Genomic DNA, 17,054 nt, shown 5'->3' with positions numbered 1-17,054 from the left:
TGCGGTGTCAAGAGCGTCCCGAGAGTACCACTTTTCAGGCACTACCTCTCACCACGAACAACGCAGCGGCGATCGGCCTTCACTTAACGACCGAGAGCAGTGGCTTTTGCGTATTGTCAGTGCTAACAGACTAGCAACACTGCGTTAAGGAGGGTAGGACGTCAAACGGGCCGACTTGGAGCAGGAGGGGCACCACAGGACATTTTAATTTCCACCCTCTACGCTTTTACAAATAAATTCATAAGACTTTGTCAGCATGACCAGGAAGGATTCAGAGTTCACACTCATAGCAGTGGAAGGCCACAAACATAACAAAGGAAGTTTCTTTTCCATGGGAAATTTCATCATTTCTTCACTTACTATTGGCTGCTTTTATTCCTATAGGTACACTTTTCTTCATAAGTAAGAGAGATTCTTTGACGAAATTTGCGCAGCATACAAACCATAATTATAGGTGTATGAAACTTTAGAATTTTTCAAATCTATTAAAAACTGTGGTAAAAATTGAGATAATTAAGTATGAAATTTGAGTTTTTCTAAACATGAAGTTCAAAATTTGACAGCTCATTCATTTTTTCATAAATTAAATAAATTCTAGAGTTTCATACACCTCTAAGTATGGTTTGTATGCTGGGCAAAATTCATCGAAGAATCTCTCTTACTTATGAAGAAAAGTGCACCTATAGCAACAAATGCAGCGAATAGTAAGTGAAAAAATGAAGAAATTTCACACGTAAAAAATTATTGTGTTATGTTTTTGAACTTCCACTGCTATGAGTGAGAATCCTGAATCCTTGCTGGTCATGCTGACAAAGTTTTATGAATTTATTTTCAAAAGTATAGACAGTGGATATTAAAATGTCGTCTGGTGCCTCTCCTGCTCTACGTCGGCCCGTTTGACGTCCTACCCCCCCTCAAATAACCGCACAAATCAATGTCTGTCTTGCGACGAACGTATCCGTTAGGACAGTGTGGTGAAATTTGGTGTTGATGGGCTGTGGCAGCAGAAGACTCGCGAGTGCTTTTGCTAACAGCACGACATCGCCTGCAGCGCCTCGTAACCATATCGGTTGAACCCTAGACGATTGAAAAACCGTGGCCTCGTCAGATGAGTCCCAATTTCAGCTGGTAAGAGCTGATGGTAGAGTTCGAGTGTGGCGCAGACCCCACGAAGTCCTGGACCCACGGGTCAACAAGGCACTCTGCAAGCTGGCGGTGAGGCTGTGTTTACATGGAATGAAGCTGCTCCTCTGGATGTTCGGCTACTTGGAGACCGCTTCCAGCCATTCGTGGACATCATGCTCCCAAGCAAAGACGGAATTTTTTGTGGATCATAATGCTCCATGTCACCGGACCACAATTGTTAGGGACCGTTTTGAAGAACATTCTGGACAGTTCGAGCAAATGGTTTGGCCACCCAGGTCCCCCGACATGAATCCCATCGGACATTCATTGGACGTAACTGATTTTTTAGTTCCTGCATAAAATCCTGCACCGACAAAGCTTTCGTAATTATGGACGGCTACAGAGGCAGAATGGCTCAGTATTTTTGAAAGGCACGTCCAGCGACTTGTTGACTGCAGGCTAAGTTGAGTTGCAAAAGAATATCCGACCCATCCCATGACTTTTTCGACCTCAGTGTATTGTCTATTAGTGCCCCTCTGGTTACATGACACACATCCAGGTGGTAGTGAAGCTCGCTCCATACGTTATTTAGCGAAATCCTGTCAGTGGTTATCTCACCAGCATTCAGGCGTTGTCTGATCTATTCCAGTGTTCTTGGCAGTGGGGATACGTAAACATGGTCCTTAATATACTCCCAAAGGAAAAATTCACATAGCTTAAGGTAGGCGACTTGGGGGCCACATCATCTTCACCACTACGCCCAATCCAACGCTGTGGAGGTTCGTCATTTAGGTAGCGACGAACATGCTCGGGTGAGGGGGTGATCCGTCATGTTGTAAGATCAAATTTTCAAAATCAGCCGTCAGTTGTATAAACATCCACAATTACAACATACAAAGGTAAGAGGAAACCGTCACAATCTTGTCACAGAAGAATAACGGTCCAGACAGCTTCGTCTGTGACATGACACAGAAAACATTAACCTTTGGCGTTTCTCATTCACGTACCATAATTTCATGAGGATGTTCAGTGCCCCAGACTCTCATTGTGGACGACGATTAACCTTTACAGATCAACAGAAGGTTGCTGCAGCGCTGGTCCTGGGGGCGAAATGTTCATAGTCAATTTCTTCCTGCATTGTGATGCAAAACTGAAGGCACCGGTTTTAATTGTTGCACGAGCTGAATAAGATATGGTTCGAAATGTAACCGCTTTCAAAAAATCTTCCATACACATTTCTCAGGTATTCTAATTTCGTTGCTTGCGCGAACCGTTGACTTTTTTGGGCTCCGTACGAAAGTTTCCCTTACCCCCTGCATCTGACACACTTTGTCGAACGGTATAACGGTATTCTTCTTTCACAGACAGAACATATGCTCCTAAATAATCGATACCAAGCACAATGCTCAATCTGGATGGCGAATCTTATCCATAATTCCTTATGAATGGACGCTGCACTGTTGTTAACAGTAAACATTTCGTACATTCCAACAAAAAAAGAATTCTTTGCAGCCATTTTGTCAGGATACTGTTACAATCTGAACTCGGTTAGTTTGTGGTTCTATTCATCATCAATTATATTTGTTCATGTAACACTTTGGAAAATACGTAACTTTGAAAACGAATGAGCCATTTATAACAGCCATGTACAATCTGTTCCAACAAAATATTATCACTGTAGGTCTAAAAGTGTATTAATTCTTCTCTGGCACGCAGGATGCTGTTCCTCGTGCAGTACGTACCACAAGTCCTACGGCTGTGGTCACTGGGATATGGTTATATGCTTAGGTCACACAACTCCTATAGATTTTGGGGCGGTCTGTGACTGCTGAATAAGCCCTGGTGCCGTCCTGGATGTGTGCGACAGCGTTCATGTACGAAGCACTTCGAAAAGAGTCAAATAGGTAAAAAATTGCTGTAGCACATGGAGCGCTTCTGAATAATCCTTAGCACGTCTGAGCCCCTTTAATTGGTGAGTAGCAGTTTCGTCCTGAATGATGACGTTAAAGGTAAGCCGATCACTGAGTCCTCTACCCTCGTCTCCATGGAAGTTAAGTGCTTGTACGCCAACTTTCCGATAATGAGACGATCGAGATTATTAAAAATACACTATTGGCCATTAAAATTGCTGCACCAAGAAGATGACGTGCTACAGACGCGAAATTTAACCGACAGGAAGAAGATGCTGGGATATGCAAATGATTAGCTTTTCAGAGCATTCACACAAGGTTGGCGCCGGTGGCGACACCTACAACGTGCTGACATGACGAAAGTTTCCAACCGATTTCTCATACACAAACAGCAGTTGACCGGCGTTGCCTGGTGAAACGTTGTTGTCATGCCTCGTGTAAGGAGGAGAAATGCGTACCATCACGTTTCCGACTTTGATAATGGTCGGATTGTAGCCTATCGCGATTGCGGTTTATCGTATCACGACATTGCTGCTCGCGTTGGTCGAGATGCAATGACTGTTATCAGAATATGGAATCGGTCGGTTCAGGAAGGTAATACGGAACGCCGTGCTGGATCCCAACGGCCTCGTATCACTAGCAGTCGAGATAACAGGCATCTTATCCGCTTGGCTGTAACGGATCGTGCAGCCACGTCTCGATCCCTGAGTCAACAGATGGGGACATTTGCAAGACAACAACCATCTGCACGAACAGTTCGACGACGTTTGCAGCAGCATGGACTATCAGCTCGGAGAACATGGCTGCGGTTACCCTTGACACTGCATCACAGACAGGAGCGCCTGCGATGGTGTACTCAATGACGAACCTCGGTGCACGAAAGGCAAAACGTCATTTGTTCGGATGAATCCAGGTTCTGTTTACAGCATCACGATGGTCGGATCCGTGTTTGGCGACAACGCGGTGAACACACATTGGAAGCGTGTATTCGTCATCGCCATACTGGTGTATCATCCGGCGTGATGGAATGGGTGCCATTGGTTACACGTCTCGGTCACCTCTTGTTCGCATTGACGGCACTTTGAACAGTGGACGTTACATTTCAGATGTGTTACGACCCGTGGCTCTACCCTTCTTTCTATCCCTGCGAAACCCTACATTTCAGCAGGATAATGCACGACCGCATGTTGCAGGTCCTGTACGGGCCTTTCTGGATACAGAAAATGTTCGACTGCTGCCCTGGCCAGCACATTCTCCAGATCTCTCACCGATTGGAAACGTCTGGTCAATGGTGCCCGAGCAACTGGCTCGTCACAATAAGCCAGCCACTACTCTTGAAGAACTATGGTATCGTGTTGAAGCTATATGGGCAGCTGTACCTGAACACGCCATCCGAGCTCTGTTTGACTCAATGCCCAGCCGTATCAAGGCCGTTATTACGGCCAGAGGTGGATGTTCTGGGTACTGATTTCTCAGGATCTATGCACCGAAATTGCGCGAAAATGTAATCACATGTCAGTTCTAGTATAATATATTTGTCCAATGAATACACGTTTATCATCTGCATTTCTTCTTCGTGTAGCGATTTTAATGGACAGTAGTGTAATTTACTTAACCATAAGAAGTTCTCGAGATAGGAAACGACAACCTTCTAAAGCTGCTACGAGTTGTCACTGATTTGAACTATTTCTCGTTAGCAATAAAGTTTACATCCAGAAACATGGGCAGACTATGGAATCTATCATTTATGGCACAATGGCGGATATTATAAACAACTTAGAAGAGAGCGTAGCATTTTATAAACGCTACATTGACGACACCTTGTTATCCGTAGTTGATAAAACTGCTACTAAATTTAACGGGGTCGTGGAGTTAATGAGGCTGTAAAATTCGTATGCCTTCAAGACGTTTAGAAAGCGAACTGCATCAGATGTTGCGATCCTCAACCAGTCAGGCGTTTAGAAGTTTAATGAACAGTGCACCAGTGAATGCAGCTGATAGATTGAATGAAACGTTACTAAACATAAAACAGTTAACAGCAAATATGATGTGAGGACAGTGAATCGTCTTATCCACAGAGGCGAAAGGAGAAAGAAATGGGAACTAACTAAGGATAAAAAGCGGGAGGTTGAGAAGTGGATAAGTAAATAGGAACAGGTGAGTGTGTATCAAAAACATGTGCGTCATCTGTATTGAAATACGTGGGTCAGACGGAGACAAAATTTTCGATGAGGTATAAATAACAGATAGACGCTTTTAGACAGGGCAATTATGGTAAATCGGTGGGATCCAAACATATACATACGAGAGAGGACACCCACGAAAAAGCTTTGAAGAGGACTTTGAGGTGAGGCACGTGACGAAGAAAGGAAGAAAACTTCACTATCTTGAAGAACTCGAAATAGCAGTTGTCAGAGCTCTATCTGATAATGTGCTTAATGTACAAACGGGAGAGAGCAGTAATGCTTTTTTCCATTGACTTATGGATCTTTCTTGAGATTTTCAGTAATATGTTATATCTGTCTTCAGCTACATCATTAGACCGCAAACCACCTTAAGGTGTGTGGCAGAGGTTACTTCTGGCACCATTCCTAGTTGTTCCATTCGCAGATGTCGTGTGGGAGGAACGATTGTCGGTAAGCCTGTGAGCCTGTGTATTGCCTGTGGGAGGAAGTAATGTTTTAACCGACTCTTCTCAGATCGTACCCTGTCGAAAGCTCTATGTGATGGACAACACCTCTCTTGTAGCGTCTGCCACCAGAGTCTGTTAAGCATCTCTGCAACGCTCTCGTGCGGACTGTACGATCCGTCAACGGAACGCACCACTGTTAGTTGGAACTGTCCTATCTCTTCCGTCAGTCCTACTAGCAAAGGGTCCCATAATGATAAACAATAATCAGGAATCCGTCGAACGAGCGTCTTGTTAGCCACTTTTGCAGCGGATTAATTACATTTCCTTAAGGTTCTTCCTATGAACCACAGTCTGGCGTCTGCTTTTCCCACCACTGATTTTTGTTTCATCTAGCCATTCCACTTCAGGTCGCTACGGATACACACTCCTAGATATTTTACAATAGTTACTGTTTCCATCAATTTATGATCAATAGTTTAATTGTACAGTAGTGGGATTTTTTCCTACGTATGCACAATATGTTAAATTCATTTACGTTCGGGGTCAACTGCCGTTGCCTGCACCGTTCATCAGTCCTCTGTAGGTCTTTCTGTAAATCTGGCACAGATACTTTCTTGTTTACAAGTAAATCATTTTTGAACTGCCTTAAAGAGCTTCCGACTCTACATCAGTAATACACATTGTAAATAGTAACGGTCCTATCACAGTTCCTAGGAATACTCTGGAAATTACATTTACGTCGGTCGACTTTGTTCCGTTAAGAGTTCTACCTGCAAGCAAGTCTTGAATTCAGTTGTAAATCTGTTACGATACTCTGTAAGGTCGTACCTTTTTTACTGTTCGGCAGTGCGGGACAGTATCAAATACCTTCCTGAAGTCCAGGAACATGGCACCAAATCGAGCGTCAATGTTTACAGCACTGTGAATCCCATGGAGGAAAAGGAGCTGAGTTCTACACGATCTCTGTTTTTTATAGAGAAGAGTTTCATTCTCCAATTACGTCGCGATTCATGAGAATGAAACATGTACCATAATTCTGCAATATATTGACGTCAACCATAAAGACTTGTAATTATGTGCAAATGCCCTACGATACTTCTTGAAAACGGGGGTGATCTGCGATTTTTTTCCAGTCGCTAGGTACCCTTGGTAGCTTCAACAAACTACGATAAGAACTAGTAAAAAGGGAGAAAACTCTTTCGCATAATCTTCATGGAATCACGGGTATCTCATCTGGTCCTGATGCCTTTTCACTACTAAGTGACTGTAGTTGTTACTGCTATCACTTATCTCAATATCCGCCACCATTTAGAAGTTATTGTGGTGATCGAAAGCAAAGATCGTATTACTATCTTCTCTCCGCCGCTTTCCGTTTCGGTGCAATTATGGCCACTGAGTGACTGAATACACGATTTCGAACGGCTTCCTGATTTTACGGAAGACCAAAGCCCTTAGGGTTCTTGTTAGGTACGTTGACAAAATTTTACCTTCAATCTCATTAAACGCTTCTCTCATTGCTCTCCCTACGCTCACTTTCACTTCTTTGAGCTCGTGTTTTTGAATATGTAATGAAGCTCTCATTGTTTACGCAGCAGTTTACTAACACAAATTTTTGGATTTGTGCTCCACATCTTCGTCCTCAGAACGGAAAGTTTTATGTTTGTTGTATCTTGACATTCTTGCTAAGCAAACAAATTTCCCCATCTTTCTTAACATTCCCTGTAATATCCATAGTCAAAGATGAAATGACCGGTAGTTACAGATGCTATGTACGTCTTCTGGCTGGTTGTATGTGGCCCGCCACGAATTCCTCTCCTGTGCCAACCTCTTCATCTGAGAGTTGCAGTTGCATTCTACATCCTCAATTTATTTGCTGGATATATTCCAGTCTCTGCCTTCCACTAAAGTTTTTGGCTCTTCAGCTCCCGCCGGCCTGGGTGGCCGAGCGGTTCTAGGCGCTACAGTCTGGAACCGCGCGACCGTTACGGTCGCAGGCTCGAATCCTGCCTCGGGCATGGATGTGTGTGGTGTCCTTAGGTTAGTTAGGTTTAAGTAGTTCTAAGTTCTAGGGGACCGATAACCTCAGAAGTTAAGTCCCATAGTGCTCAGAGCCATTTGAACCATCTACAGTTCCCTGTAGTACCATGGAAGTCATTTCCTGATCTGTTATCACATGTCCTATCATCCTGTCCCTTCTCCTTGTAAATGTTTCCCACTTTTTCCTTTCCGATTCTGTACAGAATCTCCTTATTCCTTACCTTGCAAGTCACCCTTTTTTTCCACATTCGTCTGTAGCGCCACATCTTCAATTCTCTTCTGTTCTGGTTTTCCCACGGTCCATGTTTCACTACCACACTACGCTGTGCCCCAAAAATATGTTCTCAGAAATGTCTTCCTCAAATTAAGGCCTATGATACCAATAGACTTCTCTTGGTCAGGAATGCCCATTTTGCCAGTGCTTTTGATGTCCTCCTTGCTCCATCCATCATTGGCTTACATCCTTTTTAAGCCGAGCATTTCGGTCTTGGTCGTCCACTCTTATTATTCCCCCTTGGCTCTTGTAAATGTTGTATGTTACCCTCTCTCCCTATAACTTAACCTTATTTTTCTCAGAATTTCGAACGTTTTGCACCATTTTACATTGTCTAATGCTTTTTCTAGGTCGACAAACCCAGTGAACGTCTATTGATTTTTCTGTAGTCTTGCTTTCATACCAACCGCAACGTCAGAATTGCCCGTCTGGTGCCTTTACCTTTCCTAAAGCCAAACTGATTGTCATCTAATACACCCTCAATTTTCTTTTCCGTTCTTCTGTATATTATTCTTGACAGCAACTTGGATGAATTAACTGTCAAGCTCATTGCGCAATAATTCTCACACTTATCAGCACTTGCAGTCTTCGGAATTGTGTGCATGATATTTTTCAGAAAGTCAGATGGTATGTCGCCATACTCATACATCTACGCACCATCGTAAATAGTCGTTTTATTGTCAATTCCCCAATGATTTTAGAAATTCTGGTGGAATGTTGTCTATGACTTCTACCTTATTTGATCTTAAGTCCTCCAAAGCTCTTTTAAATTCTGATTCTAATACTGGATCCCCAATATCTTCCAAATCGTCTCCTGTTCTCGTATCACAGCAAACAAATCCTGTCCCTCATATAGCCCTTCACTGCACTCTTTCCACCTAACCGCTCTCTCTTCTGCATTTAAAAGTGGAATGGCCGCTGCGTTCTTAATGTTGTCACCCTTGCTTTTAATTTCACCGATGGTTGTTTTCACTTTCCTATATGCTGAGTCAATACTTCCGGCAATCGTTTCTTTTTTGATTTATTCACATTTTTCATGGAGCCATTTCGTCTTAGCTTCCCTGCACTTCCGATTTATTTCATTTCTCAGTGACTTGATTTCTGAATTTCCCTGGACGTTTTTGTACCTCCTTCTTTCATCGATCAACTGAAGTATTTCTTCTGTTACCCAAGGTTTCTTCGCCGTTACCTTCTACGTACCTATGCTTTTCTTTCCAACTTCTGTGATGGCCCTGTCTAGATATGTCCATTTTTCTTCAACTGTACTGTCTAGTGAGCTACTCCTTATTGCTGTATCTACAGCGTTAGAGAATTTCGAGCGTATCTTGTCATTGCTTAGTGCTTCTGTATCCTACTTCTTTGCATATTGATTCTTCCTGACTTATCTCTTATACCTCATCCTATTCTTCATCAATACTATATTACGATCTGAGTGTATATGTGCTTGTGGGTAAGCCTCACACTCCAGTATCTGATTTGGGAATCTCTGTTTGACGAAGATGTAATCTAACTGAAATCTTCTCATATCACTCGGCCTTTTGCAAGTATACGTCCTCCTCTTGTGATTCTTGAACAGAGTATTAGCTGTTACTAGCTGAAATTTATTACAGAATTCGTTTGGTCTTTCTACTCTCTCATTCCTCATCCCAAGCCCATATTGTCCTGTAACCATTTCTTCTACTCCGCCCCCACAACTGCATTCCAGTCCGTCATGAATATTAGATTTTCATCTCCCTTTAGCTACTGTTTTACCCTTTCTGTACCCTCATATATTCTCCCTATATCTACACATTCGGCTTGCGATGCCGGCATGTATACGTGAATTATCGTTGTCGGTTTGGTTTGCTTACGATTGTGATAAGAACAACCATAACACTGAACTGTTCTTAGTAACACATTCTCTGCCATACCTTCCTATTCATAATGAATCCTATCCCTCGTTATACCATTTTCTGCTGCTGTTGATATTACCCTTTACTCATCTTACCAGAAACCCTTGTGTTCTTTCCATTTCCCTTCACTGACCTCTGCTATATATACATTGGGCCCTTGCATTTCCCTTTTCAGAGTTTCTAACTTCGCTACCATATTCAAGCTTCAGACATTCCAGGCCCCAAATTGTAGAACGTTATCCATTCGTTGGTTATTCAGTCTTTTTATCGTTGTCACCTCTCTCTTGGATGTAGCTTCCTGGAGATCCGCACGGGAGACTAGTCCGGAATTTTTCGCCATTGGAGAGATCATCATGACACTTTTACAACTGCAGGCCACATGACGTGTGGATACACATTATCTATATTTAATGTAATGGTTTTCATTGCCTTCTGCATGGACATGCTGTTGATCATTGCTCTCTCTTCCGCCTTTAGGGGTAGTTTCCCACACCAAGGGGAAGATAGTTCCCTGAACTTGTGCCCGCACGTCTGCCCTCTTTGACAAGGCCGTTGGCTGAATGAGGGTGACTTTTTATGCCGGAAATCTTCGGCCGCTATTGCCAATGATTCTTATTCAAAATTTAAGCTATGGCGGCGTTCGAACCCGGACCAAGGACTTTTTTATTACTAATCAAAAACGCTACATTTCCCCTCCCCCCTCCCCGTCCTACACCATGAGTCCTCCGACATACTTCCCAATATACTCTTCCTCCAACAACCCTCATGATTTGATTTGATTTGATTTTAACAGGGAAGCTAAAACAGCTTAGATCGAACCGGCCAATGCCCGCACCGAAACTAATTTATTGTGCAGTATGGCTTCCTGTATATCTAGTAAAGCCAACCAATTCCCTTAAATAGTGCAAGGAGTCCCACTACCAGTTTTTTGTTAGACACAATTTCTTCAGATTCCGATGTCCCGAAGTTTCTACACTCCTGGAAATTGAAATAAGAACACCGTGAATTCATTGTCCCAGGAAGGGGAAACTTTATTGACACGTTCCTGGGGTCAGATACATCACATGATCACACTGACAGAACCACAGGCACATAGACACAGGCAACAGAACATGCACAATGTCGGCACTAGTGCAGTGTATATCCACCTTTCGCAGCAATGCAGGCTGCTATTCTCCCATGGAGACGATCGTAGAGATGCTGGATGTAGTCCTGTGGAACGGCTTGCCATGCCATTTCCACCTGGCGCCTCAGTTGGACCAGCGTTCGTGCTGGACGTGCAGACCGCGTGAGACGACGCTTCATCCAGTCCCAAACATGCTCAATGGGGGACAGATCCGGAGATCTTGCTGGCCAGGGTAGTTGACTTACACCTTCTAGAGCACGTTGGGTGGCACGGAATACATGCGGACGTGCATTGTCCTGTTGGAACAGCAAGTTCCCTTGCCGGTCTAGGAATGGTAGAACGATGGATTCGATGACGGTTTGGATGTACCGTGCACTATTCAGTGTCCCCTCGACGATCACCAGTGGTGTACGGCCAGTGTAGGAGATCACTCCCCACACCATGATGCCGGGTGTTGGCCCTGTGTGCCCCGGTCGTATGCAGTCCTGATTGTGGCGCTCACCTGCACGGCGCCAAACACGCATACGACCATCATTGGCACCAAGGCAGAAGCGACTCTCATCGCTGAAGACGACACGTCTCCATTCGTCCCTCCATTCACACCTGTCGCGACACCACTGGAGGCAGGCTGCACGATGTTGGGGCGTGAGCGGAAGACGGCCTAACGGTGTGCGGGACCGTAGCCCAGCTTCATGGAGACGGTTGCGAATGGTCCTCGCCGATACCCCAGGAGCAACAGTGTCCCTAATTTGCTGGGAAGTGGCGGTGCGGTCCCCTACGGCTCTGCGTAGGATCCTACGGTCTTGGCGTGCATCCGTGCGTCGCTGCGGTCCGGTCCCAGGTCGACGGGCACGTGCACCTTCCGCCGACCACTGGCGACAACATCGATGTACTGTGGAGACCTCACGCCCCACGTGTTGAGCAATTCGGCGGTACGTCCACCCGGCCTCCCGCAGGCCCACTATACGCCCTCGCTCAAAGTCCGTCAACTGCTCATACGGTTCACGTCCACGCTGTCGCGGCATGCTACCAGTGTTAAAGACTGCGATGGAGCTCCGTATGCCACGGCAAACTGGCTGACACTGACGGCGGCGGTGCACAAATGCTGCGCAGCTAGCGCCATTCGACGGCCAACACCGCGGTTCCTGGTGTGTCCGCTGTGCCGTGCGTGTGATCATTACTTGTACAGCCCTCTCACAGTGTCCGGAGCAAGTATGGTGGGTCTGACACACCGGTGTCAATGTGTTCTTTTTTCCATTTCCAGGAGTGTATATCTTTTACTCTCCAATGCCAGGCATTCGAAGATTAGGTGTGATGCAGTTTCTTCACTCTCAACACAGATCCTACATTTGGGGTTCTCTTCCATTGTGTGTAGGTGTTTTCTGAAATTCCCATGGCCGGTCATCAGTCCAGTCATGAGTTTGATCTCTTTCCTGTTCAATGCTAGGATTACAGAGCTTCTTTTAAAACATAGCTTGCGCATTACCTTACCATGTTTTTGTTTATGGACCTTGGTCCAATGTCTTACGTGCTGTTTCTTAAGCCAGTTCTGTAGTTCTAATATGATCATAGCCTTGGTGATTGTCAGGACAGGTTCAGGACCAGTAAATGTTGTTGCCCCTATCCTAGCCAATCTGCCAGCTTGTTCATTGCCACAGATCCCTGAGTGGCCAGGGACCCAGACAAGGTTTACCCTACTGCTTCCCCCTAGCTCTACCAGAGCTATGTGGCACTCTGCAGGAGCTGCCAACGATTCCACAGCTGCCTGGCTGTGTGAATAGATGTAGATGCTACGGTCCTTGTAGCACCTACGTATATTCTTTTCCACACATGCCCTGTTTCCAGCAATTTCAGCTTGGAATACAGAGGCCAGTTTTCCTAGAGAGATGATAACCTCCAGTCTTGGCTGAACCCCATACACCCCTGCCCCAACGCCTTGGTCTATTTTCGACCAAACGATGTCCCCTGTAGGGTGCCGAGCTCTTTTTTCCCACTGCTCCCTGCTTCCAGTTATTATATTGCAAGACTTGTCGAAGCAGTTGGGAGTTATTATATAGTCGACAGGAATTTCCCCAGGCATTCCTATATTTACCTCACTCAATATGTTAGTGTGTGATTCTGGATATCCGAATGAGACCCAGTTTTTGCCAGTTTTAAGACTGTGTGCCCCAGTTGCTGCCTTCATCTTGACCCACAGGTGCAGTGGAAGCATGTCCAGCATGGTTTCCATTCCAGCGGTTGGTGTGCTGCTAATTCCACGTGTTATGGCTAAGCAGGCCAATCTCTGCACCTTAGCAACCTCCTTAGCTGCAACCCGCTATTCTACCTTCTTCCACCACACTATGGCCCTGTAGGAAGTCCTAGGTCTAACCAACGTGGTTTATATCTAGTGCATACCTCTGGGGCTTAGGCCCCAGCTTTTGGCACAAGCCCTTCTAGTATTCACTAAAGTAATTTTTGCCTTGGAGCAGATGCTCTTAATGTGAGGGGTCCACGTTAACTTCTTGTCTAAGGTTACCCCTAGCTATTTCACTATCTCCTTCACAGGTAGAGTTTCATCGAAAAGCTTTAGGTTCCAACATGACTGTTGAATATGTCTCTTCGTAAATGGCACCACAACAGTCTTCTTAGGACTAACGCTCTGGTCCTCTTTAATGCACCAATTTTGCACAATGTCCAATCCTCCATGTGCCATATTTCTAACTGTGTCAGTAAATTTGCCAAGTATTACTATGAAAAGGTCATCTGTGTATCCTTGGCAGAAGCATTGTCTGGAATTTAATTCCTCAATGCGTTCGTTCACCACTAGATTCCACAATAGTGGGGACAAAACTCCTCCTTGTGGACAGCCTCTAGTGGTGTTAATTACCATCTTTTCATTCATCATGGTAGCCTCTACCTTCCACTAAGCATGGCCCTGGTCCACCTGCATATTGTGGTCCCCAGGTCATGTACCTCTGCTGCCCTCACCATGGAATCGAAGGTCATGTTAGTGAAGGCCCCTCGATATCCAGGAAGATGCAGAGGGCTATTTCTTGGAAGTGACGTGCTTTCTCCACCTTCCCAACGAGTTGGTGGAAAGCTGTCTCACATGATTTACCTGGTTGATATGCATATTAGTTTGAATGTAGAGGGGCCCTACTTAGCCGCCTCTCCCCAACATATACATTAACCAGTTTTTCCAATGTTTTGAGAATGAAGGAGGACAGACTGATTGCTCTCATATCCTTGGCCTTCGTACAATCAATTCTTCCTGGCTTTGGAATGAAGACAACCTTCACTGCCCTCCAAGCATTGGGAATGATTCCTACTGCTAGTCTAACCCTGAATAGCCTGCATAGGACTCTTATGAGCTTCTCTCATGCCTGTTGCAGGAGAGCTGGAAAACCTCAATCTGGGCCAGGTGACTTAAACGGTTGGAATGTTCCCACCACCCATTGGATTTTATTAATGTTCACACACTACTTCGCCGATTCCCAGTCCTCTCTTCGAGTGCCTGAGAACATTGTCTCTCTGGGATCACATTCTGGTCTGTGTTATCTGGCAGAGCATATTGAGGAAAGTCAGTGTTGAGGAGCAGTTCCAGCGTCTCATGTGGTGTCTTTGTATATTCTCCATCCTCCTTCCTCAACATACCTCCTGGATTGGTTGGTACTGTAGTGAGATTCTTGTGAACTCTGGCTTTTGCAGCTGTGCTCTCCACTTCGTAACAGAATGCCTTCCAGGATGCCTTCTTACCTTGTCTGTTAGCAAGATTGTAATTGACAAGGGCCTCACGATATTTAGCCCATTGTCCTTTACATCTCGCAATATTAAACAGTCTCTGTACCTGTTTTCTTTGCATTTCTAAATTGTTATTCCATCAAGGCACACTCCTATTTGTGCACTTCTTGGTGATTTTGCAGTTGTCCTGACAAGAGGTCAATGTGGCAGAGGTAACAACCTCTGCTACTACCTCAAATTCAACAGGATTCCTTATAAAGGTTTTAATTTCTGATAAGCCTAAATCAAGGTCCCTCCTATATGTCTCCCAGTCTGTTTTCCTGGGATTCCTATAGGTCATGATCTGTCTGATTCCCATTTCAACCTTGATTTTAATGTACATGTGGTCCAATGAGGACGGCTTCATCGCCACATGCCATTGTTTGACATAGCTGCCCATCATCATGGAACCAAAAGTTATGTCAATTACTTCTTCCCTTCTGCTATTCCTGAATGTAGGTTCATTGCCCCTATTCAGGACATCTAAGTTGTTAGCGAAAATAAATTCAAGAAGGTACTCACCTCTACTGTTGGTGTGCTTGCTGCCCCACACTAAGTTGTGGGCATTTGCGTCGCATCCCACCAGCAGTTGGTCATCTTGCCAATAGCCAGTCTCTACCAGTGGCCTCACCTCCAAGGGAGGAGGAGAGCTGTCTTCGTAAGGAAGGTATGCTGAGGCCAAAACAATTTTCCTCGTGATACCTTCTTCACATTGCTGCATTTTAATGGCCACTACGTCCCTGGAGCAGAAATCCATCATTGGCATGAAAGAAATTCCATTTCTTACATAGATGCATGTTCAGGAATTTCTTAGATTTCTAGCATAAATCAGCTTACCTCCAGTGGCAAAATGGCTCTGAGCACTATGGGACATCTTAGGTCATCAGTCCCCTAGAACGTAGAACTACTGAAACCTAACTAACCTAAGGACATCACACACATCCATGCCCGAGGCAGGATTCGAACCCGCGACCGTAGCAGTCCAGCGGTTCCGGACTGCAGCGCCTAGAACCGCACGGCCACCGGGCCGGCCCTCCAGTGGCACCGAGGCCCAATGCACCCCATCTATATAAATAGGTTTCTTGTATCAGGGCCATGTCTACTTCCTGCCTCCCCTGGCAGCGACTCAGGGCAGCAGAGGCCCCTTTACTCTGCTGCAGATTAATCTGCAGCACCTCAAGTCTTCGTCTTGCTGCCATCTTTAAGGTCTTTGAGAACCCTGACGGTGACCTGCGAGAACCCTAAAAACAATTCCAGGTCCTGCTCCCGCATCGCTTTCAGGGACTTCTCTCTGACCTCCACCACCAGGGTTCGTCCTTCCGGTGCAACCTTCTGGTTGACTACTTTCCAGTCTTCTGCCGAGGCTTTTGGGTCCTGGGCCCCTATTTTCCCGAACAGAATCTTAGGAGAGACTTCCTTAAGGATCTTTGGTACCCGTATTGATATCTCTGCGGTAAGAAGCTCTGCTGCCGTCTTAACCAGCAGCTTTGTATCTTTTCACGCGGATATCATGGGCACCTTGTCCTCGAACCAATTACAACGTGTTCACCCCCTCACAGACAAAAATGAGGGCACCACGAACTAGATAGCCTTATTTGAGGTTTGGCCTGTGAGACTCTGTTGTTTTGACATCTATGACAACCGCTCTCAGTATAAACAGTGGGTAGCATTACAAACGTGAAAGTAGGTTAGATGGTCGCGGTAATGGAAGGTTTGCACTCTACAAACAGCGATAGTCACAGGTGTACTGCTGGAAATACCTTCCACAACAGTGACATGGCATTCCTTACAGTGCAGATGGCTGCTACTCAGTTCTGCGTCTGTGTTGTGACCTGCCTTCAGCCTAGACGCATGTGGATTATAGATGAATTTACGAACTACCATGACTAAAGGAATATATTGTTAAGCTGCTATTTGTGACTCCACGGTGCTGCTAGTTCAAAAATGGTTCTGAGCACTATGGGACTTAACATATGAGGTCATCAGTCCCCTAGAACATAGAACTACTTAAACCTAACTAACCGAAGGGCATCACACACATCCATGCCAGAGGCAGGATTCGAACGTGCGACCGTAGCGGCCGCGCGGCTCCAGACTGAAGCGCCTAGAACCGCTCAGCCACACTGGCCGGCTGCTGCTAGTTATTTTTCACACTAAGAACCAGTATTTCTAATGCATTCTGTGTCAAATACTTCTGTGTGATGAAGACTGTGTAAAAGTGATCTGCACTGTGTCTACTGGGTTGTAAGAGGATCACATTGGGCATATAGAAGCTGGAAAGCAGGTTCAGATTTTT

The sequence above is a fragment of the Schistocerca piceifrons genome, chromosome 5, assembly GCF_021461385.2.
Source record: "Schistocerca piceifrons isolate TAMUIC-IGC-003096 chromosome 5, iqSchPice1.1, whole genome shotgun sequence".
NCBI lineage: Eukaryota > Metazoa > Arthropoda > Insecta > Orthoptera > Acrididae > Schistocerca > Schistocerca piceifrons.
Note: the sequence above shows the minus strand (reverse complement) of the source record.